The sequence below is a fragment of the Alosa alosa genome, chromosome 18 (assembly GCF_017589495.1).
Source record: "Alosa alosa isolate M-15738 ecotype Scorff River chromosome 18, AALO_Geno_1.1, whole genome shotgun sequence".
Taxonomy (NCBI): domain Eukaryota; kingdom Metazoa; phylum Chordata; class Actinopteri; order Clupeiformes; family Clupeidae; genus Alosa; species Alosa alosa.
In genome coordinates, this window is record NC_063206.1 from 27829829 (window position 1) to 27853167 (window position 23339).

The following is a 23339-nucleotide window of genomic DNA, read 5'->3' on the forward strand; positions in this document are numbered from 1 at the left end:
CATTAAGTATTAAAGTCAGCCATAAGCTATTAATTAGTCTTAGTTAAAGATAGTTAAAGGTGCCATGTGTAATGTCCGCCAAAAAATCAATTCATACTCCACATTCCATAAAAGATGGGGCAGTATACCTCCAGAAAGTGAGTTGGTCTACCCTAGAGTAACAACCGAGACACGTGTATTGCAGTTTGGCTGGCGGTTATGTTGCCCGCATACCGCCTCCCATGGCCGAAACTGGTATTATGACACCTGCTGTGGCTAGTAATTTAGCATGCTAATTTAGGTTGATCTCTCTGCAGCACTATACCTTGTCATTTTTTTAATGACATCATCGCCCTTATTTCTTCTCATTCTTTTGATGCGTGTAGCTCATTTTTTGGATATTTTTACCTCAATTCTTACACATGGCACCTTTAAAGATCTCCAGATCAGTGATTTACGCATGATCTGATCCGCCATTTACAATTCACAAAAGCTGGATATTGTGTTTCCTGAATCCTTACATTCAGGCATTCAAATTAAATGCAATTAGCATATAAATATTCTATCAGTGTATGATGCTTGCATGACGGAAACATCCCAAAACAACAGCACCCATATAACTGCTGTTGTTTTGAGAAGTATTTCTCATGCAAGCTAGCCTGGGTGTTCCCATGCTGCCTTGCGCGCGATTTGATTCACGCTGCTAAGGCAGCCTGGAGACCATGGAGCAAATTTTCGCCTGAGATAGGGAACCAATCACAGAACAGGGGGAAAGCAAGGCGATGATGAGCTATGCACAGACGCATTTGATAGACATCCGTGGCACCCAATAAACGGATCCGGGCATTTTTTTCAAATACGAGAAAATGAACGTTTGGTTCCCAGACCACGTCTCATTGAGAAGTGGTGGTGCTAGCCAGGCTACATGCAAGCATCATGCAACAATGCAAAAACAATGAAACTATTGTAGGCCTAATTATATTTTACATTAGTAAAGCAGTACTTTGATGTGCGTGTTTTCACAAACTTTTGTGAACAATCTTAGCACTTTAAACATGCTGATGCAGACGACAAAGCAGCAAGGAGGCATCGTATGATCATTTAAACAAGTTTTATGACAAGGTCGGTGAGGATGGGAAAAATCGTACATTTCTGTGGAAACTTTGCCTGCACTTCAGTCACAGTCATTATTCATTTAATCATTAAATAAAATACAGTACACGTCTTGGTTCAATAGGTTATGTGCAGTCATTTTAATATGTTTTAATAAACATTGAACCAGTCCGGCCCTCGGCTTGTAGCAAATTTGTTTTTTTGGCCCTCTAATGTATTTGACTTTGAAATCCCTGTACTACATACACCCCTGAGAGGTCAGTTGGCTGATATTTTACTCTGCACCAAGTGTTTTAGAAGCAAGGGGGCAGGCGAATTCCCGGAAGTAGAAGAATCAATGTAGGCTGGAGGGACCACTTCTCTGCTAACCCCATAGAAGCCTACTACGGAGCCCTGCTAGGGTCAGGTGTGGGAAAAATAAAAGTCGTTTCTAAACTGTGCCCACAGGTTTCTAAACTGTTACCTCAGTTTACAAATCTGAGATAACAGATTTCTAAACTGTTCCCACGGTTTTGTAAAATGTGCCCACAGTTTTTAAAACCGTGCTCTCGGATTTGTAAACTGTTCCCTCGGTTTTTGAAACTCGTTCTCTCGGATTTGTAAACTGTGCCCACAGTTACTGTAGGCTGTCCATCCATGATCTGTGCGCTCTTTGCGCACTTTTCATAATCCACTTGGTACTTCACTTGGCTGCTCCGCATTTGTCATGGACAGAATTGAATTAATTACATTTTACTTCAACTTGGGCCTCACATATCAAAGTATTCTGGAGGCTCTTTCCTTAAAACACGGCGTTGTGATCAGTCTAAAGACATTAAAGCGGATTTTAAAAAGAAATGGTCTGTTTCGACGGGGAAAGTACGACTCATTGGGAGATGCCGTGCGTTTCATTCGGAGCGAACTCCAAGGCTCTGGCGTCCTGCACGGTTACAGAGTGATGTATGCCAGATGCGTAGAGAAAGGCCTGTCGGTACGAAAAGAGGATGTTAGTGTTATTTTATCAACGTTGGACCCTGAGGGTACCGAAATGAGGAGAAGCAGGAGACTGACCCGAAGGGCATACTTTGCCAAGGGGCCGAATTGTATATGGCACGTCGATTCATACGACAAATTGAAGCCCTTTGGTATTTGCATCAATGGAGGCATTGATGGGTTTTCCAGGCGAATGCTGTGGTTGAATGCCTACTGCACCAGCAGTGACCCCAAAGTGGTAGGGGGTTACTACCTAGAAACAGCCCATGAACTAGGTGGATGTTCCCGCATTGTCAGAACAGATATGGGAACAGAAAACAGCTCGATCCGTGACATGCAACGGTACCTTCGCCGCGACAATACTGATGCGCATGGAGGTGAAAAAAGCTTCATGTACGGAAGAAGTACGAGTAACCAAAGGATTGAGAGTTGGTGGGGCTTTCTCCGCAAAGAGTGCGTGGACTTTTGGCTGGGCCACTTTCACCGCCTAAAAGACGAGGGCGATTTTGCGGGCGATTTCTTAGACAAGAACCTCATGTTGTTTTGCTTCCTCGGCTTAATACAGGTTAGTGACATATCATAGTATTTTCTTCTCACTCATATTATACTGACAAGTGCTTATAGTTGCACTGTTTATGTCCGTGCGCATATTTGTGCGCTATACGCGCTGCATTTGATGATTTACGCATGCAATGTTATGACATGTCCCCACTGCCCTGGGCCTATCCAACATGACCCGTAGGCCTACTCTACTGAAAAAAAGTAGTGGCCCACTCGAGACAGGGCCCACTGTAGGCCCTACGTTTCAAATCCAAGAATTCACTAAGGGGGTATTCTCCCATTCGCGCATAGGCTAAGCTTTTTTTACGCGCTTCAGTTACGCACCTCTGTGTTATGCAAGTTCGAAATCAATGTGGCCTTATGAAAGAGGCTTATGAAAGATTTATTTAAAATAGAACCAGACTGATCCACCACCTCGTTGATTTAGGTTGATATGAAAACGTGGAACGTGAATTTTCCCATTGGCCTTCTTAATGTCATTTAAATCCAGAAAGAACACAAACCAGTCTTTGATTTAACATTCTGTGTAGCCTACATGTATTTAGAACTAGGCTTACTGCCGACATCGAGCAATTTGCATCTTGAATTTCCCCTTGGGGATCAATAAAGTATCTATCGATCTATGCTGTTTCACTTTGTAGTGGCGCTCGACCTTAATACAGCCCTCCGGAGCGCGTAGCTGGAAAGGTGCTTAAGCCATGGCAGAATGCGTGCAAGAGTTGTATAGGGTTGCTCCTCCGAAAACGCATAACTCTCTCTATCACGCGTAAATGACAGATTTAAGCCAAGGGGAGAATTCGCGCAGAGTGAAATGCGCATAGTTACGCGCTTTTTTTTTTTTACTTACGCACCCTGACGCACATGGGAGAATTCGCCCTATGCAATTAAAATATCCCGTCCGTAGCTAACATTAAACGTTAACAGGCAATGTAAGTATATACCGGTATATATATATATTTATATATATATATTTGCAGATGATCCAGAACGCGGCGGCGCGCCTGGTCTACAACCAACCCAAAAGGGCACATGTTACCCCGCTACTCATCCAGCTACATTGGCTACCTATGGCGGCCCGCATCAAATTCAAGGCTCTAACGCTTGCCTACAAAGTAGTCTCCGGTTCTGCTCCCACCTACTTGAATGCCCTCATACAGACATACGCTACCTCCAGACCGCTGCGCTCCTCAGACGAACGACGTCTAGCTCTACCTCCGGTACGCTCAGGCCAATCCAAACTGTTCTCATCTGTTGTTCCTCGTTGGTGGAACACACTGCCAGTTCCTACAAGGGCAGGGACATCCCTCTCCATTTTCAAAAAACTCTTGAAGACCCAGCTCTTTAGAGAACATCTCCTCTCATAGCAACACTTACAAGTCTTGCTGATCCTAGCACTCACCAGCCGTCTTAAAACTGACACGTAACTGTTAAAAACAGCACTCACTGATGCACTTATTCTTACTGTACTCTAATGTTTTTTTAAATTGTCCTAAAATTGTTGAGAATTGCTCTAAAACTTAAACTGTTTACCATGTTGTTAGTCGCTTTGTCTAAAAATGCGTCAGCCAAATGTAATGTAATGTAATTTTACCTCTGCAGGATGAATTGGATTTAACCAAACAGACCTGGAACAGCCACTTGATTCGTCCATCAAAGAATCCGCATGTTCCCCATGGTTGACCTGATCCCATGTACATCATCCCAGAATTATTTGGAACGGAAGACTATTTGTGCCCTGTGGCGGAGGAAGATCTGGTCAGGTGTGAAGACTCCTGCACCCATCGCCGTGACATTGCCTGCGATGATGACTTGTTCACCCTCTGTACTTACATAATGGCACAAAAAAAACGTAAGGTTCCAGTGGATGCATACATGGCCATTGACCTCTATCTTTCCCTGAGATCAGAGCTGATTGTGTTACTCAACCTTGACCGATAGTTTCCTTTCACACGATACACCCAATGTTCAAATAAAGTTATCAGTGCCACACTGACCATGAGTGTGGAGGACCCACTTTCTATCTCTTTCTCTTTTTCTCTCTCTGTATGTGGATCTCTCTCTCTCTTTCTTCCTCTCTCTCTCTCTCTCTCTCTCTCTCTCTCTCTCTCTCTCTCTCTCTCTCTCTCTCTGTGGATTTCTCTGTCTGTGGACACCTCTTCATCACGCATTTGCCCACCCATCCGTCAAGCTGGTGAGACAGAGCAGCGCTTGTCTTGTTTTTCCTCTGTTGTTAGTGAAGTTTAAACAATACCAGTGTACAAATGTCAGATATAAGAGCACATTACTTGTAGGCAAAGACATGGGGCCAATACTAAAATACATACCTTTAAATCAACCTCCTACTAGTCATGTCATATACCTTGACAAAAGAACCAAGACATAAACACATAATTGCCATGTTAATCTTCCTCACTGAAGCCTCTCACATGCATGGATTTTAAAAAGCAATTAGTTTATTACAAAAAGGTCAGCAAAGGTTTGGCATAAAAACAATGCAAGATAGCTGAGGAGTGTATGTCTGTGTGCACAAGTTGTTGATCAACAGCTGTATATTTCTGTAATTTTTCAAAAAATGCATACTGTACATTTTAACACAAACACAAGGGTACAGTGTGCTCCCTTTAAGCCTAATTATGTATATGCAATGGAAATATTCTTTAACGGACTTAAAACATTCACCTAAGAAACAGTAACAGGTATTTACAGTATGTTTTCCAAGAATTCATACATTTCAACACAAGCTAACACAAGGGTACAGTGTGCTCCCTTTAAGCCTAATTATGTATATGCAATGGAAATATTTTTAGACTTGAAAAATTCAAAACACAACATTACACATTAACAGGTATTTTGCAGGTATAACAACACTTTTCATCATTTAAAAATATATAACTTTCTAGTGAGCTTTAAAAACAACTTTTGATCATAAAAACAATGGTATGTATAGCAGAGAGAGTGTGTGTGTGTTTGTGTATGTATATCAACCCAAGCCCCAGCATCAGGACAAGCAACATCACCACAAACATGAGCCCAAGCCCCAGCATCAGGACAAGCAGCAACATCACCCCAAACATGAGCCCACAAGGGTACAGTGTGCTCCATTTAAGCCTAATTATGTATATGCAATGGAAATATTTTTAGACTTAATAAAAATTCAAAACACAACATTACACATTAACAGGTATTTTGCAGGTATAACAACACTTTTCATCATTTAAAAATATATTACTTTCTAGTGAGCTTTGAAAACAACTTTTGATCATAAAAACAATGGTATAGCAGAGAGAGTGTGTGTGTTTGTGTGTGTATATCAACCCAAGCCCCAGCATTAGGACAAGCAGCAACATCACCCCTAACATGAGCCCAAGCCCCAGCATCAGGACAAGCAGCAACATCACCCCTAACATGAGCCCAAGCCCCAGCATCAGGACAAGCAGCAACATCACCCCAAGCATGAGCCCAATCCCTTTAGGTATGAAATTAATGAAAAGTCCCTTTTTATGCGCTGCGACTGCCAAACCAAGCCTGGCTTTTTGGTGTTACAGTCAGGCTGCCGGTTAGGGGGTTCAAACCTCGGTGTGGTTACTGTCCCTCTCTGTTTGCTACAGGTATCAGAGGTGGGACCACTGTGAGACAACCGGAGGTGTGCCCAGCACGTGAGGCATATGAGGGACCCCAAAGTCAGGTCAATCCCTGTGTGAAGGACTCTAGAGGTGGGTGAGGCTCTAGAGTGTGCACTGCCCTGGGAACGAATTAATATTTCGTGGCCACAAATTAGTACTTTGTGGGAACGAATTGCTATTTTGTGGCCACAACTTATTATTTTGTGGGAACTAATTGCTATTTCGTGGCCACAACTTATTATTTTTTTTTCCCCATGACATATCCGGGGCTCCGTAGAAGCCCATTCATTTTAGGATTTTTTTGAAATGCCATAACTTCATATAGCATATATCCTGTACCGACATTGTAGCTTCTGTATTATCTACATAAACAATAGAAGGCAAAACAGGCTCAGCTACCTCGTAGCCTATGTAACGTTGAGGTTCCCGTAAGAAGTATAGTTAGCGAGTCCGGTTGTAGGGAAGCTAACGCACCGTAGGGAGATAACCGTATTGTTTGGATAAGAAGCTCAGTCCAGCCAGCACGGAAACTCATGAACAAAGATATGTAGCCTACAATACCATTGTATGTTAAGGTAAAGCATTGGATAGAGGCAAGTAAACCTAATGAAAAACGGCACTAACGATAATCATTTCAGAGGTTTTCGATGGATTGACCGTAGGTCAGAAAAGTGTTAAGAAGATTAGCTAGTGCTAGGTAGCAGTGCTAGGCTATAACTTTTTCGTTTGTTTTACCATGACTGTTTTTGAAGATGATCATGTGTGGTAGTTTCAACATTAACACGACTTGATATCACTTGTGAGGATGATATTAATAATAATACTTAAATAAATGTTTAACTTTGATGACTTTGAAGGCAAAGGAAGTGTGAGAAGAATTTCTGTAGCTCTATAGCCTATCTATCATATGATTTAGTTCGATGGCTAACGTCACGAAGTTAAGTGCGAATTGACAGTTAAATGATGAAACTGAATATTGAAAATTGAAATGCAAAATTAATTGCCATTTGAATTTTGAGACTGAAGTACCATGGCAAAATGGAATGCAATTCAATCCATGTTTATTCTATTTTTTAACCAAAATTATTGGAATTGATTTTAGGATTTCATTGTCACTTTGCAGATTAAAATACAATGTGTTGGATATTATTCCAAATTGCATAATGAATTGTCAATTGCATAATGTAATGTCTTTTTGAATTGCATCTTGCAGATTGCATTCTCATTTGAATAAAGCTACTCATATGCTTCCATAGGCACATCACAGTCATTTAAAAACCCGCGCATTAGACAAATACTCATATTTCAAAGGAGACCTTTCATTAGATGATCTGGACAGTTACTGTGCGCTGAGCAAAAAGTGTGTCACTCTATTGTCAGTTATCAGCTACTGCACAAACTGGTCATGCTTGTTTGCAAAGCTAGACATAGTAATGCATTTAAATAACAAGTCTTTTCCATTCAGAATGGACTTAAGCATGCAACAAAATACAGCCCATTTTCAATTTGCGCTTTACTGCGAATTGCTTTAATGTTTGATGAATCAGTGCAGTATATGCCACTGAATAGCCTCCATCGCAGTTGTGTGTTTATGGTATATTGAAGCTTCATGCTACCCTTCCTCCGCTGTATCTTTATCTTGGGATTTAGCATGTAAAAACAATCACAAACACATCCTTATCTCAAGGCTTTATGGCTGATATTGCCATCGGAAAGATGTTGAACACTAGCCTGGGTGCCATTCCGAACTTAGTCCCGCCCACAGGTCGGGAAGTTCGGTCTGGCATTGCTTCATTGTGGTGGAAGTATGCTCGCCCTATATCGGGCGGACCAATCAAATCAGGCTTTTACGATGATGGACAGGTGAGCAACAGCCTGGTCTATCACGCCATCTGAGCACGCTTAGATTAGGCTTATGTTTGAAACAAAAACGCTGTGGCTAGAAGGATACATGACTTTTAAGACCCCATATTGAAAATTCATATAATGAGGTTGTATCACTGAAAACGATTATTTCTGAAAAGTTGAGATGTGGGAAAACTCGTGGTTTCACTTTCATCAAGGGAAAACAGCGGTTTGTGTGTTTTCTTCCTACACCTCACAGTAAGCTATTTTGTTGCTGTGATTGGTTAGGTCTATCCAATTGAGTGCAGAGGCATCCCACAACCCCGTATCGGTTGAAACACGCCCCATAATTACGTCCCAATGGAGCAGTATCGGACTCATATTCTGACTAGAATTGAGTATGACTACGTCAGGCTAGTTGAACACCCTAAAGGGTTATGTTTTCTTTATGAGGAATTCCAAAACATGACCTCAGGCTACTATAGGTCTGAAGGCATGATAAATAAACATTTGATTTATTCTATCAAATTCAGTGTATTTATCTGTTATCCTAATCTACATATTCAAAAGTTTGGAGTCACTTAGAAATGTCCTTGTTTTCCTCATTAATGTTGTAAATGACTGTTGTAGAAAGAAATGGCTGATCTTTATGCAATATGAAGAGTTTGGTTCCAAAACGCTATATCTCCATTTGTATTCAATTATATTAATAAATCATGTTATTTAATTGTGTATTTCAGGTTATATCAATACAATTGCAGTCTTGCTCTTGATTGAGTGAAAATAAACCAAATAACAATAACCCAATTACAGTTGCACTGACATTACCTGGAAAACAAAATGTATTACCTACGTAAAAAAAATGATTTATGAAAATCATTGAAATGGAGGATATAGCGTTTTGGAACCAAACTCTTCAGATCTACATTGCCCATTATCAGCAACCATTCATCCAATGTTCCAATGACACATTCTGTTTACTAATATCATTTTAAAAGGCTGCCCTGATTTAAAAAAAAAAAAAAACAATGCAACTGATCTCAGCTGGTATTCTGTCTATAATGGAGTGGAATGGAAATGTCTAAGTGAACTTTTGAACGGCAGTGTATTTTGTATTTTTATGTGTTAATTGATGTTTTATGAACTCAAACATCTCAGACCAAGTATCAACATGCATAGAACATACAATTAAGCAATTTAGCACGAGTAAGAGTGGGGTTGGTCATGGATATTCCCACGGCTGTTGTTGGTTGGTCATGGATATTCCCACGGGTGTTGTTCGGCCGCAGGCAACAACAGCCGTGGAAATATCCATGACCAATCCCACGATCACGAGTGCTATATTGCTTTTATACAACAATTCTACCACAAACTAAATAACCTGAAAACACCCCAATATTGTTTAAAAATGTTAATTTCGACATCGTTCTTACGCATCAAAAAATAGTTCCCTTTTCAATGGACCCTTTCAAGAGAGTTCCATTATCAGCATCATAGTTGGCCCCACAAGACTTCCTTTTTAACATTCCATATGTTATCTTAATGCAGAGGAAGTAGATTGGGGCCCAAATAGAACGTTCAAGCATTGTTTTTGTTTTTATTGTTGAAAGGGTCTATAGACAGCGTCTTGGTTGCTAGGTAACCAACATTCCAGATCCCTCGTTACGGGTCTTTGTGGTTTACCTGTCTTCTTGAAAGAAATGTTGAAAGTCGGGCTGAAATCACATTCATATCTAGGTTTGCTGCATGCATGTTACAAGGACACTGGGCCATGTCATGTAAGGGACATGGTACTGCAAAAAAACGGAAACATAGCCTACATTGCAGAACCACTCAACTTTATTAATTTATGTTGAATAAATGTTACACTACTGTGCACAGCCTGACGTGACGATGCTAGCACGTTAGCAGCGATTAGCTAACTATGCTAACGTTAGTTATCTACAAGTCTCCTCCAAGTGACAATCATATTATACACAATGCTGGCAATGCTGAGAACAATTAGCATCCTCGTTTATCTTACTTACATTGAGTTGACTGTGTGGCTTAATCCACAGATGTGGTGAAGCACTGTTTCGTTATGGTTTGCTAAGGAGTAACCCATTGCTTAAAATAGTGGAGAGCTGGGATGAGAACATTGTGTCAAATCTTCCCATTGTATCGCGGAGTGATTTATTATTAGCTGTGCAAAGTCTGAGTTGAAATGTCCAGGAATATTCCAACTCATGGAATGTCTCTCGGCCAATCAGAAACAAATAAATAGTTCCATAGAACCCAATTGTTGTATAAGAAGAACTATACACTGATATACAGCTGATGTCATAATTAAAGGTGTAGAAGCACAGTAAAAACACAGACTTACAATATAGCAATACTCACTGCATATCAGATCATTTTCAATCATTTTAAGGCCAACTTTTCAATGATGTTTGAGGTCACATTGACTCTACACTTGGGCACAACCTTGAGCAGATGGGGTGGAAAGTACTAGGGGTGCCATATCTAACGCTGGAAATAACTCAGACCAAAACCATCTCTTCTAAATCTTCTTTCAATGAAGGACAATAATACCATTTAAATAATCAATGTCAATGAATGCTTATGGTCATTCCTAATGTTTTTGCAAAAATGTACATTAACTTAGTCTAAGCAGACCATGGACGTGCACAACACTAGCACTGAATACAGCTAGACAAGCAGGTAGGCCTAAACTTTGGTAGCCTACTTCAACAATGCTCAGGTGCAACATGCCTTTTTTTAGTGCAGTGGCCAGAAGCAGTGGGCAAAATGTTCAGTGGTGATCTTAATGGGAGCTGATCTTGTCAGTGGTCACTCTTGCACATTCAGGTACAGTACCATGTCCTGTTCAGCAGCTAAAAGTAAAGGTGAAAGTTGAAGTGTATGACTGATCGGTAACACTGCAAACCTAGGAATGGCTTGAACAGTCCCTAACAAAAGATAGCCATAGGAATCTTTTTGGGATAAAATATTTTCTGGAATGTAAGTCACACTTTTTTGTAATTTTGCTTGTCCAATAGTCAGGTGCGACTTATATATGAAAATATATATAATTGATAATTGAATGTTAAAGGACCAGTATGTAGGAAATAATGAAAAATAAACTAACCATTCCAAAAATGATCGCCATATGTTGTCAGAGAGTAAGGAAACACGATGAATTGAAGTAATGGCCTATTTGACAACATTACTCTAACCCGTAAAACCCATGAAAAAAATGAGTTACGGGGCAGAATCTCTTGGAATTTTCGTTTATGTTTTGAATGATTAATTCTAGAATAGCGTATTAATAATGTTAATAATGGGCTAGCACGTCCTCTTATTTGGGTTGCCAAATTAGCAAAGGCCAACTGTCAACAGCTGTCAGTTGTAGGCCTAGTCATGAACGCCTACAAGAGGCAGGCAAATTTCCAAAACTAAAACAAGAAACAAATTAAATGATGTTGACAAACATTAAAAATCCGGAGAGAAAATATTAGCGCAACACACTCGGAAACCATGACCACCTCATGGAGTTGTTAAACAGCAGACTCACAAACGTTAACTTTAGTGGCAGTGATAGTTCTACCGTTAGCAAGCTAGCTCAATGTTAACACATTCAGTTAGTTAAATCCAAGTTGTCTGTAAGTTAACGTTAATATTACCACCAAAAACCACCCAGTAAGTTACATGGCTATAATATGAAGCTACCCTGAATTAATTAATATGTTGTTTGGCATGATGATTACCGTACGTGTGAAGAGACTACTTCGACTGTATACATTAGCTGACACACATGCTGCACTACCACGAAGCATTTAATTAACGTTAGCATACCAACCGTCTGCTAACGTTAACCTAGCCAGCTGTTGGTATGCTAATTTTAGTTCGTTGTAAAAGTTTGTTTTGTTTCTGTTCAGCAGTTCATACCCAGTGAACAAAGAACTATGTTTTTAGGAGTCTGTCTTTGTGTAGATTTAACATTAACATGAGCAGTAATTGTAAGTTAATGTTAGCTAACGTTAGCTGGCTTGAATGACACAATTCTTAAAGTGCGTATGTCAGGTTAAAAAACATTTTTGACAAATGAAGGGACATGAAGCAAATAAGCTGGTAAAGTCCCGCCCATCCGCTAAACCCCCAGTGGACCTCTAGATTGAAAAATCGTCAATGCAAGTGAATGTGAGAAAATAATTATTTTCCGGTCCCGTTTGAATTGTGCCATGAATGTGAACATATAGTTGTCTGTGAATTTTTAATATAATGTTTCATGTTACGAGTTTGACAGTATATTATATGATTCTTCGGCTATCAGTTGTGGAAGACATAACGAGAAAGACTACATGTCGCCTGTGACGTGAGCTAGCTCTAATCGCTAACATTAGCTGAGATGCTAGTTTTTGTAACGGCAGGAATAAACACACATGGTAACAAAAATATTCGAAACATGTCTAGCTTCACTCAACACATTAACACTATGATACAGTGTGATTGTAAAGTTGTATGGTTCACTGTGTTCAAAGTCGATCTTAATAACCCTACATCTCGACCAACTGATGGTTGTTATGGGAAACTAGTTAGCTGTCGTCTAGCAGAAAGTTGTAGTCCACAAAGTGCTCTCACAAAGTTTAACCGCATCAAACTTCTACCCGCTCAATTGTAGCATTCTTTACACGAAAATTTATATTAAAAATTCACAGACAACATATGTTCACATTCATGGCAAAATTCAAACGGGACCAGAAAGTCATTATTTTCTCACATTCACTTGCATTAACGATTTTTCAATCTAGAGGTCCAGCGGGGATAGCGGAAAGGGCGGGACTTACCAGCTCTATAGTAGTGAGTAGTGATTTTTCTTGAAAAATCAACTATAAATACAATAGAACAATATTTACAGTTATTTTAATAACTGAATTTATGAACATTCCAGACACAATGATGACCTCATAAGAGGGAGTCCAGCAAAATTGGTCAATTAAAACACATGGGATAAGGGATCATACAGTAGATTTTTTTTACACTGATGAGGCCAAAAACATGACTTCATTCCAGTATGTCATGCTAGAGTCTACTACCTGCCTGACAAAAATATCCTGATACCTTTTTATCTTTACTGGCAACCATTATTGATCTTAAAATGTGATGAAGATATGGGTAAGTAGCAATGGTTGAAAATGCCAGTTGTGTCACTTGCCATCACATATAGGCCATTATATAGCCTAAACTAAGTAGAATCAGTAAGCAACTCATTAGTCTATGTTCCAACCATGGGCATATATGCTTTTCTTTAGAGACCATATAAAACCATCAGTGTATATGTGCTACCACACATTTGCTCTATATACATCTGCTTATCAACTAATGTTAGCTATTAGACAGACTATTAATTTGCTTACTGATTCTACTTAACTTGTTGTATATGAAAGCCTATGTGATGGCAAATGACACAACTGCCATTTTGAAGCCATGATACATACTAATAGTGATCCGATCCTACTCACACCCCTAATCAATTTCTCACTGATGATTTGATGGCCATGATTTACCAAAATTTTGTAGCCTATTCGTCTTTACTTTGTCCCTGCCAGTCAGGCTCATGCTTATGAACCACTGGTGTGTCATAGAGAACATTTTTGGCCTTATCAGTGTAAAAGAAAATGCAGTTAAAACCCATTCTCCCCTATGCTCAACTTTGCTGGACTCCCTCTTATGAGGTCATCACTGTGTGTGAATGTTCATAAATTCTGTTATAAAAATAAGTAAGGGATAATGTATAGAACGCCGGTCATTATGGGAAAAATAAGTCCCGAGAGGGCGAACCGGACCCCGACGCGCCAGCGGAGGGGTCTTGTTTTGCCCTGAAGGGACTTATTTTCCCATGATGACCGGGCGTTCTATACATTATCCCGCTTTTATTATCTGGCTACTTGCCAAAACAAAAAACAAACTCCATGATATGTCTCTTTACACTTATTTGTTACCGTTTCGCCGTGGCTTTTGCTGAGAAACAAATAGTTTCGCGAACACACTCTGAACTTGAATCAAACATTCTTTAGAACACAGCTGATCAACCGTCTGCTTTCACTTTTGAATGAAGTTCCAAGCACAAACTCCGTTGCCATTGACAGCGGTCATTCTTGTTTTCAGAGGTCCTTTCCCAAGAAATAATGACCGCTAGAACTTTCGGAAATCCCATTCAAGTCAATGGAGCATTCTACTTGCATTGTGAAGAGCCGTATAATAACTGTAAATATTGTTCTATTGTATTTAAAGTTGATTTTTCAAGAAAAATCACTACTCACTACTATCTTGCTTCATGTTCCTTCATTTGTCAAAAATGTTTTTTTAACCTGACATTCGGACATTTCATTTTGCCCCGTTAACTGAGCTAGCTAGCTAGCTAGCTAATGTTAGCACAGTAAACGGAAAGTAAATGGGAATGTTCGCTAGCTAGCTAGCACCCCGGTGTACCCCGGTGGTTCGGTGTCCCGGGTATCAATGACCAAAAATTCAGGGAGTAGATGACGGGAAAAAATCTTGAATTATGTGCATGTACAAATGTATGTTTATGTGTGTGGGTGTGTGTGTGTGTGTGTATGTGCGTGCTTGTGTGTTTGCCTGCGTATGTGTGTTTGTGCATGTGCATGCATGCGTACATATGTCTACTGTGTGAGTATGTGTCATAACATTATGATTACTGTAAATGTATGTGTGTGCGTGTGTATCTGTTTATGCACATGTGTGCACATGGAATGGGTTAACATGACCCCTGGAGGCAAAACATATGGAAAAAATTGGTCATCCTAGGCCCTACAGTTCTCAAGATATTCACAGAGAACTGTGTCTGCCCTACCCTCCTTTCGGGGTCCAGTCCAGCTGGGGCTACAGATCAAAACGAAGAATGACGGTTCCATGCTATCCATGTGGGGGTACATGCCCACCAAGTTTTGTGTACCCCGGTCTTTCAGTGTCCGGGAATCCTTGTTGGTGCACGCCACTAAATGTACACATAAATTATTTTATTGTAAGGCCCCCATGAACGAAAGTACACAAAACTTGGCATGCATTCGGAGGGTGTCATAATGATCCTACACTTTTAATTTCGTGCAGTTTTGACCTTGTCAGCCAGAGATATTGTGATGAAAACACCTAATTTTTGCTTTTAATTTTTAACTAGGTGGCTTATACATGAAATAAGTGGTAATGGGATGGGTTGACATGCCCCTTAAGACCAACATACATAAAAAGGTGGACCTCCTAGGCCCTACGGTTCTCGAGATATTCACAGAAAACTGTCTCCTCGCCACCTACAGGCCAGTTGGTGTATAGTAACATAAATTAATTTATTGTGTGGCCCCCATGAACGGAATTCCACAAAACTTGGCGTGCATACAGAGGGTGTCATAATGATCCTACAATTCCAATTTCGTGCAGTTTTGATTATGTTAGGTCACAGATACCTTCAATTACAACACCTCATTTTACTTTTTGTGTTTAACTAGGTGGGCTATACATGAAATGAGTGGTTATGGAATGGGTTGACATGGCCCCTTGAGATCAACATACAAAAAAAAAATTGGTCCTCCTAAACCCTACGGTTTTCGAGATATTCACAGAAAACTGTGTCTGCCCTACCCTCCTTTCGGGGGGTCCAGTCCAGCGGGGGCTACAGATCAAAACGAAAAAACGATGGTTCCATGCTATCCATGTGGGGTTACATGCCCACCAAGTTTCGTGTACCCGGTCTTTCAGTGTCCCGAAATCATTGACGGAAATTTGGGCATGCGAAAAAAAAAAAAATCTGACTAAACCTATATGACCGCCCGCTGGCTGCTTGGGCGGTCATAATAACATATGTTCAGCAACTTTGTGGTAGTCTACTAGTTCTAGCAAAAATATGTTAAAGGTTAGTTTATCAACCATCTCTGAGTCTAGATCTATACAAAATTATATGTATTTGTTATTATTGCTTATTCAGAGAAAAGTTTATGTTTTGACACGCCTATTTAGGAGTCCGGAACTAATGCCATTTCGTTCCATTGGTGAATCGTCTTATGATTTGATTAGAGAGTTGCGACCAGAGAATGTCTAATAAGGGGAGAACTGCCACTCTCTGAAAACTTCCGGTTTCTGAACTGGTTGCAATTCCTTCTGTGGTTCCACATGAGGGCGCTCATCCACGAGTGCAGAATGCATGGAGGTCTATGGAGCTGAACCCCTCAAAATCCACTTTTCCCGGGATATAATTTTTTTCCAAGTAATTTGAGTATTGTATTCGAAAGGGGAGGCAAAGAAAATACACTTGGTTGAGTATTATATTTTTTAAAGTCACTTAATTGTTCTTAAAAGCCTTTCAAATGTGTCAATGACGTCATTCATTAGCACAATGCTAGCTTGTTATGTGCAACAACGACCCAACCTGTAAGAAATCAAAAGGACATAAGTACTCGTTCATTCAACTTTTGACCTATAACCCATGTTGAAGTTATACAAACTACAATCAAATCTGATATTTGTCAACGACAATCAGATGAAAGACACAATTTTAGCCACTCCATTGACTCCCATTCATTCTGCACTCATGGCGATCGCCCCCAGTGGAACTGCATCCAAAATTCGGTACAATGGCACTTAATACGGAGTGGCAAGCTATTTTTTACAGTATATGGTGGCAAGTAGGCATGGGCAGTTCGCGACTGATTCGGTCAGAAAGAACGAATCCCAAAGGTGAACGACGAGAACTGATTCCCAAAACAAGAGAACTGGTTCTTTTTAACATACAAAAATATGGTCACCTAATAAAAGATACAAACGAACAGAGCTTCATCTCCCTCGACCGTATATCGCGATAGAGTCTAAAACGTGAATGACAGAATACAAATGACAGGCCTGGCTTTACTTACGTGCCTGCCTGCCAGCGCTAGAACTTGGAAAAACGCCATATGATTCTTACTGAATTCCATTCAGTATATTTATGAAAAAAGGCACTTTTGTGCTTAATATTAAGCTTGATATTTACATAAATGATGTAACACACCATATGAGACAGTGTTTTAAAGGATATTTGACTTAAGACAACCAAGACGGTGCTCTAAAGCATATTTTGACTTAAGGAACTGAAAGAACGAATCAAATGAACGATTTGTGAAGGTGAAGGGAACTGAAAGAACTGATTCCTGGAATAGAATCATTTGGCCCATGCCTAGTGGCAAGGCTCTCCGTAGACGGGCTCTGGTTGTGACAATGGGTGTTCAAAATTCGTTAAGGTCACGTGGTTCATGTAAAATTCAAAAAGTTCCCAGAAGTGATTGACAATGGATTAGAATGCATTAAATAGGCTACTGTTCAGGTACGATTTGGGGTAATTGACAGTCAGTAAATGCATTGATCTGCAATATTTATAACACAGTGTAATTATTGTGTAAACTGTGTAGTTATCCTACCATTACAACAATAAATTAAATTCCAGACCTTATATCGTAGCCTGCTAAATATCGGAAGGTGATTTTTTTTTCTCCCTTTTACGTATGTGTCACTTAATATTAGGCCTTTCTGTACAAAACCAAGACGGGAGATTCTTTAGAAAACGCAATTGCACCCACCCCATAAGTGTATCTAAATTATCGTTATAAAAAATGACCTTGTACAGTAACTCAAAAGCTGTAAACAGTGTTTTTGAGACTATGTGTAGCCTACAAAAGCGCATGGAGCTCCATTGAAATTTTGATTTTGCAACTAGAAACTGTAACACAGCTAGTCTAACATTAACTTGTTTGAGTTTTCTCCCCAGCGTTTTCTCTGGTAGTCACTGATCTGAGCTAATGAGCGAATTACCTGGGGTAGCCTATCGTCGCGGGAGAATAAAAAAAAGTTTTTTTTTAAATCTCTCCAGTGTAATGGTGGGCACATGTTAAGTTAACCATGGCATTACACTAACCCAATGGTAATGCGAGTGATCATAATAAAATATAAAACGTGACATGTAAGTCCTTCGATAAATAACCAGGCTATGAACTCATAAAGTATGTATATATGGGCCGTTCGGCAACTACAGGAATGTTTAAGTCCCCAGGATGAAAATGAACATAAATTTCAAAATTTGTACTGAAATGTTTTTGAAATGTATGTGCAATGGTATGGTGCACTTTGCTAAAAATAATAATCCCCCAAAAATGTGATTTAATAACATTTCCAAGTCATTTAATATGTCAAAACACCCCTTTTGGGTGTGTCCCTGGACTATAAAATCCATGATTATGGATCATCTATGTTTGTCTGTGGACTTAAAATTGGTCAAATATGTCTTGTCTTCACCGTGGGATAGTGAGAAACGTAATTTCGATCTCTTTGTATGTCTGGAACATGTGAAGAAATTGACAATAAAGCTGACTTTGACTTTGATGATTAAACATTTTAAAAGGGCTTATTCAATGAATACAAAAATATTTTAAAAATGTATTCTATTTAAGAAAAATATTATTTTAATCACACTAAAGTTCTTTTTTGCCTTTCAACATTATTTATAGGATTTTTTAATTAAAATGCACCTGTCCCTAACTTTTGAGTCTTTACCACAACACTTATGAAATGCCATAGAAAAACATATTTCCTCAAGCCAAACAAATCTAGTTTCCATGGAAACAGAAGACTTCAGGAGACCACATTGGGCACATGGTTTGAACTTCCACAATCTGTGTCCCAAAATTTGGAGAAATCAAGGTAAAGATCATAACTCCCTATGTAGTACTTATTGTGTGTCCTTACCGGGCAGCCTAGTTATTCTGTATTTTGCATTAAATTAAAAAAATAAATTCATATTAAAATTCATATTACCGCAGCACTTTTGCCAGGGACTCTACTTTCAGGATGCTTAAAATATATATGTTTTTTTTTTTTATGAAATTATTTGATAATAGATGACTGATAGACTAATATATATATATATACATAATATTATTCTTGATATAAGTAAATAAGTTCAGTGCATTATATTAAAAGGTGTTTTTCTAACTTTTCTAATTTTCTACTTGTACTGCCAATATATCAACCAAAATAGTAATACATCACATTTGCTACCCTAGATGAAACCTAATTCAACAGAAAGATCAAGGAAAAGCAGAGAAAAAATAATGAACAACCCAGAAAAGCATAAAGAGTATCTGCAGAAGGAAAGAGAGTGTCACAAAAAAAGAAAGGAAAGTGGACAACTGAAGACTGTCTCACAGATGACAAAGAAAGAGGTGAATCTGAAAAGAAGACAGTGGAAAGTAAGTAAAAGAAACCAGGGGGCAAAACAGAAAGTAGTTGAGGCATCAGAGAAGTTTGTAGCTACGTTTTCATCAGAGATGGAGTGATGATCTTGGTTAACAACCCCATAATTACACAAAAAATTTAAATTAAATGGTTTTAACCCTTTTTTTACTACTGTTTAATGTTTACCCTGTCCCTGTGTCCCAGTTTGCCTGTGTTGTGTTAAGTTCATACATCCTCATATGGCATGACACTATTCCTCATTTTGCTGTTAACACTGGTTTCCTTACACAATGTCATTACCGCAACAATTCATTAGCCAATTATAATAATAATTATATATTTTTTTTATTCATGAAAATATTTGTAAAAGTTATTGAACATGTAATGTACATGTTGGAGCAATATAATAAAAAATAAATGTGTCATTACTCTATTTTTTGTGAGTATGAGTACAACTGACATTTGTGTTAACCGTCTGATTTTTCTCCTGGTACACAGAAAATCCTAAAATGTTCTATTTTAACATGTTTTTTAAATTCATTGAGTATGTTTAGAAATCAGAGTTGATTGCAGTGAATACAAAAGTGCTGAAATTGTGTAAACATTTAAAAGGAAAAATGCGTTCATTTACTGTAATTTCTCTGTTGCGGTAAGGACATACCCCGAGAAGAAAAAAAAGAAGATGATAAAAATAAAAAATAAACATTTTAAAAACTAAAATCTTCACGACTTTTTCCAAATTTGTGTACTTACATGTTTATTTGACATGCTGTGATGGTTGAAATTAAAATTCATAAGGGTTTATTTTCCTCAGTTAGGGAATTCAAAAGTGCCCGTAGTTGCAGAAAGGCCCATATACAGCATTTAGTCATCGTTTGTCATTCACCGTGCTGTGAACAGCATTAAGATGCTAGGCTAAAGAGCTTGAGATTCAGACAGGTGAGCACCTGGGAATGGTTGTGCATCGTGTCAGAAAATAGCAATTTGATCAGTGATCATGCATCTTATCAGCGCAAGCTTGGTTTGAAACTTTCTGGGGATGGGGATTTTGGATTTTACACGATCCTTCACTGGGCTAGTGTGCCCTGCTGTGTTATGACCGTGCTAATGCTAACAGCTGCAGCTCCCTCCAGGTTCTCATGCATATTAGGCTAGCTTTTGCCAATGAAAATGAATGCAAAATAATAATAATAAAAAAACAGCCCTGCTCCTAACTGAAGAAACGTTTACGTTACCAACAATGTTAACAACAAACTCAGCTTCACTGCTGCAAGTACAAAGTTGGCTGTAAATATGCTTCGCCATATTTAACGAACAAGCTTTGTGATAACAAAATCTTACCTTTTACAGCAGAGGAAATAAGTATTGAACACGTCAACATTTTTTTCAGTAAGTATACTTCCAGAGAGGCTATTCGCATAAAATTTTCTACAGACATTAATATTAATTTAGGTAATCCACACATATTAAAAAATCCAAACATGTCCCTAAGTAGAGTTATGACTAAAAAAGTGGAATGGCACAGGGAAAAAGTATTGAACACACTAAGAAAAAACAGTACACAAAGGCAAGGAATGGCAAGGAACAAGCTGGAATCTATACATAGTTAGAGAGTAATTGTCCCTCCTATCAAATTAATGTAAGCTGGGTTAGTACATATTGATGAGCTATAAAAAGGTTTTTTCCATTACCAAGTTGTCACACAAGAAACATGTCATGATGGGTAAAAGCAAAAGCTCTTCCAAGACCTTTGCAACATTATTGTTGCAAAACATATCAATGGAACTGGTTACAGATGCATTTCAAAACTTCAGAATCATCCAGTAAGCAGTATTGGAGCCATTATCTGCAAGTGGAAGGAACATCACTGCATCATCAATCGGCCATGCACAGGATCTCCTCACAAGATTTCTGACCAGGAAGTCAGAAGGATAGTCAGAAGTGTAGCCTAAGAGCCAAGGACCACTCCAGAAAGACTTGGAGGCAGCAGGTTCAATTGTTACAGAGAAAATCATAGGTGATGCACTCCACCGCCATGGCCTCTATGCACGCTCACCCCACATGACTCTATTACTGAAGAAAAACATGTCGAAGCTCATTGAAAGTTTGCTACACAACATTCGGACAAGCCTATGAAAAACTAAGAGAAGGTCAGGTGAGAGCAAAATTTAACTCTTTGGATGCCATACTCCACACCATATTTGGAGAAGAAATGGCACTGTGCATCACCCTAAAAATACCATACCAACAGTGAAGTTTGGAGGTGGAGGCATCACGGTGTGGGGCTGTTTTTCATCTCATGGTACTGGCAGACTTCATACAGTTGAAGGAATTATGAATAGAGCCATTTTTTCTGGGAGAATCTTGCCATCCACCAGAACAATGAGGATGAGACATGGCTAGACCTTCCAGCAGGACAATGAACCAAAGCATTCAGCAATGGAAACTCTCAATTGGTTTCAGAGAAAGGAAATTCAGGCCCTGACTTAAATCCAATTGAACAGTTTTGGAAGTTACCTAAAGATCAGGATTTACAAGAGGGACCCCTGGAATCTTCAATATTAAAAGACTATCTGTTTAAAAGAATGGGCCAAAATCACACCTGAATACTGCGACTGATTAGTTTCGTCATAGAGGAAATGCCTTGAAGCTCTCATTACAAATAAAGGGTTTTCCACAAAGTATTTAAGAAATTTCAGTAGGCGTGTTCAATACTTTTTTCCTGTGGCATTCCACTTTTTTACTCATAACTCTACTTATGAACATTAATGTTTGGATTTTTTATATGTGTGGATTACCTAAGTTAGTACTAATGTCTGGTGAAAATTTCATGCAAATAGCCTCACTGGAAGTATACTTACTGAAAAAAATGTTGACGTGTTCAATATTTATTTTCCCCGCTGTATGTGTTTAGCTTCTAGTCCACTGAAAGTTATCCATCAATGAGCATTTCATAACGTTACAACTATGTTGACATGATGATAAAGCTAAATGCCCATGACACGTCACGTCATAAAAGCTGTAGGCTACAAACGCAAAAAGTTAATGACAGCTTGTTCTTGGTGTAGCCTAGTGCTGCCTAATTGAAATGGGATAGGCAAGGTTTATCTTGTATTAGGTTATTATGTGTGGCAAATTTATTGGGCTTTAGCCTCTTTTAATTTATTTGATAAGGAACTGATAAAAACTGAGTAGCAGAAAAGCTGTCATAGTCGTATAAATAGTTTATTATTATAATTAGGTTACTAATACTATTACTTTACTACTATTACTGTTATTACTGTTATTATTATTATTCGGATGAGCCAATAATGTAAATCTGAGTCTGAAATGTTGGCTACAAACAGTCTATACTGCTGTAACTGCACTGCTGCTATTATTAATTGTTAACTTCCGGGAACTATTTGAGGCTTCCATTAGTCGCCATTGTTGCGTCAATGGAGTTGTCGCAACTCTCTATCTATATGGCTCTGGATTCATCTTAGTTAATTATAGAATCTTTGCTATGCAGCTGTGTTAAAGTTACCCTGGTGCTGGGTAGTGTGCTCACGTCAGGTGGGGGAGAGGAGGGGCGCTGTCCTAAACTATCAACCCAACAAGCTGGGTTACAGAAAATAACCCCACACAATGACCCAACAGTTTCAACTCAGCGTTTGGGTTGAAAAAATAACCCAGCATTTTTTAGATGAAACATTACCGTCTGCCGCGAGAAAGCTCTCTCAAACGCACAAGTTTTTCCGCACTTTCAGTCAGAGATTAGTTCTTGCATTACGCTTAAAACACATTTGCATACCTAAATCCTCAAATTATGGCCGGGATTCTATTTGCCTCAGATTCAGACAAATGAAGGTCGGTAATAATTGCCTACATTGTTTCGATTTAACTCATAAAAGAGCTCTTCTTAATATTTTATATTGTTGGTTGGTTTAATATTGTTGTCAATTGTTGTCCTACAGCCATTGCTGTAGGTTAAATTGCGTGTAGGCTACAGTA

General features: G+C 38.9%; 1 protein-coding gene across 1 annotated transcript in view; it reads left to right on the forward strand.

The window, feature by feature from the left end:
- Positions 1–23339, forward strand: part of LOC125311753 (deleted in malignant brain tumors 1 protein-like) — a 33905-nt gene that overhangs the window by 3608 nt on the left and 6958 nt on the right. The window contains exons 2-3 of the mRNA XM_048270066.1: positions 4225–4474; positions 6234–6338. The gene's annotated coding sequence lies outside the window, so the exon portion shown is untranslated. The remainder of the gene's footprint in view (positions 1–4224; positions 4475–6233; positions 6339–23339) is intronic.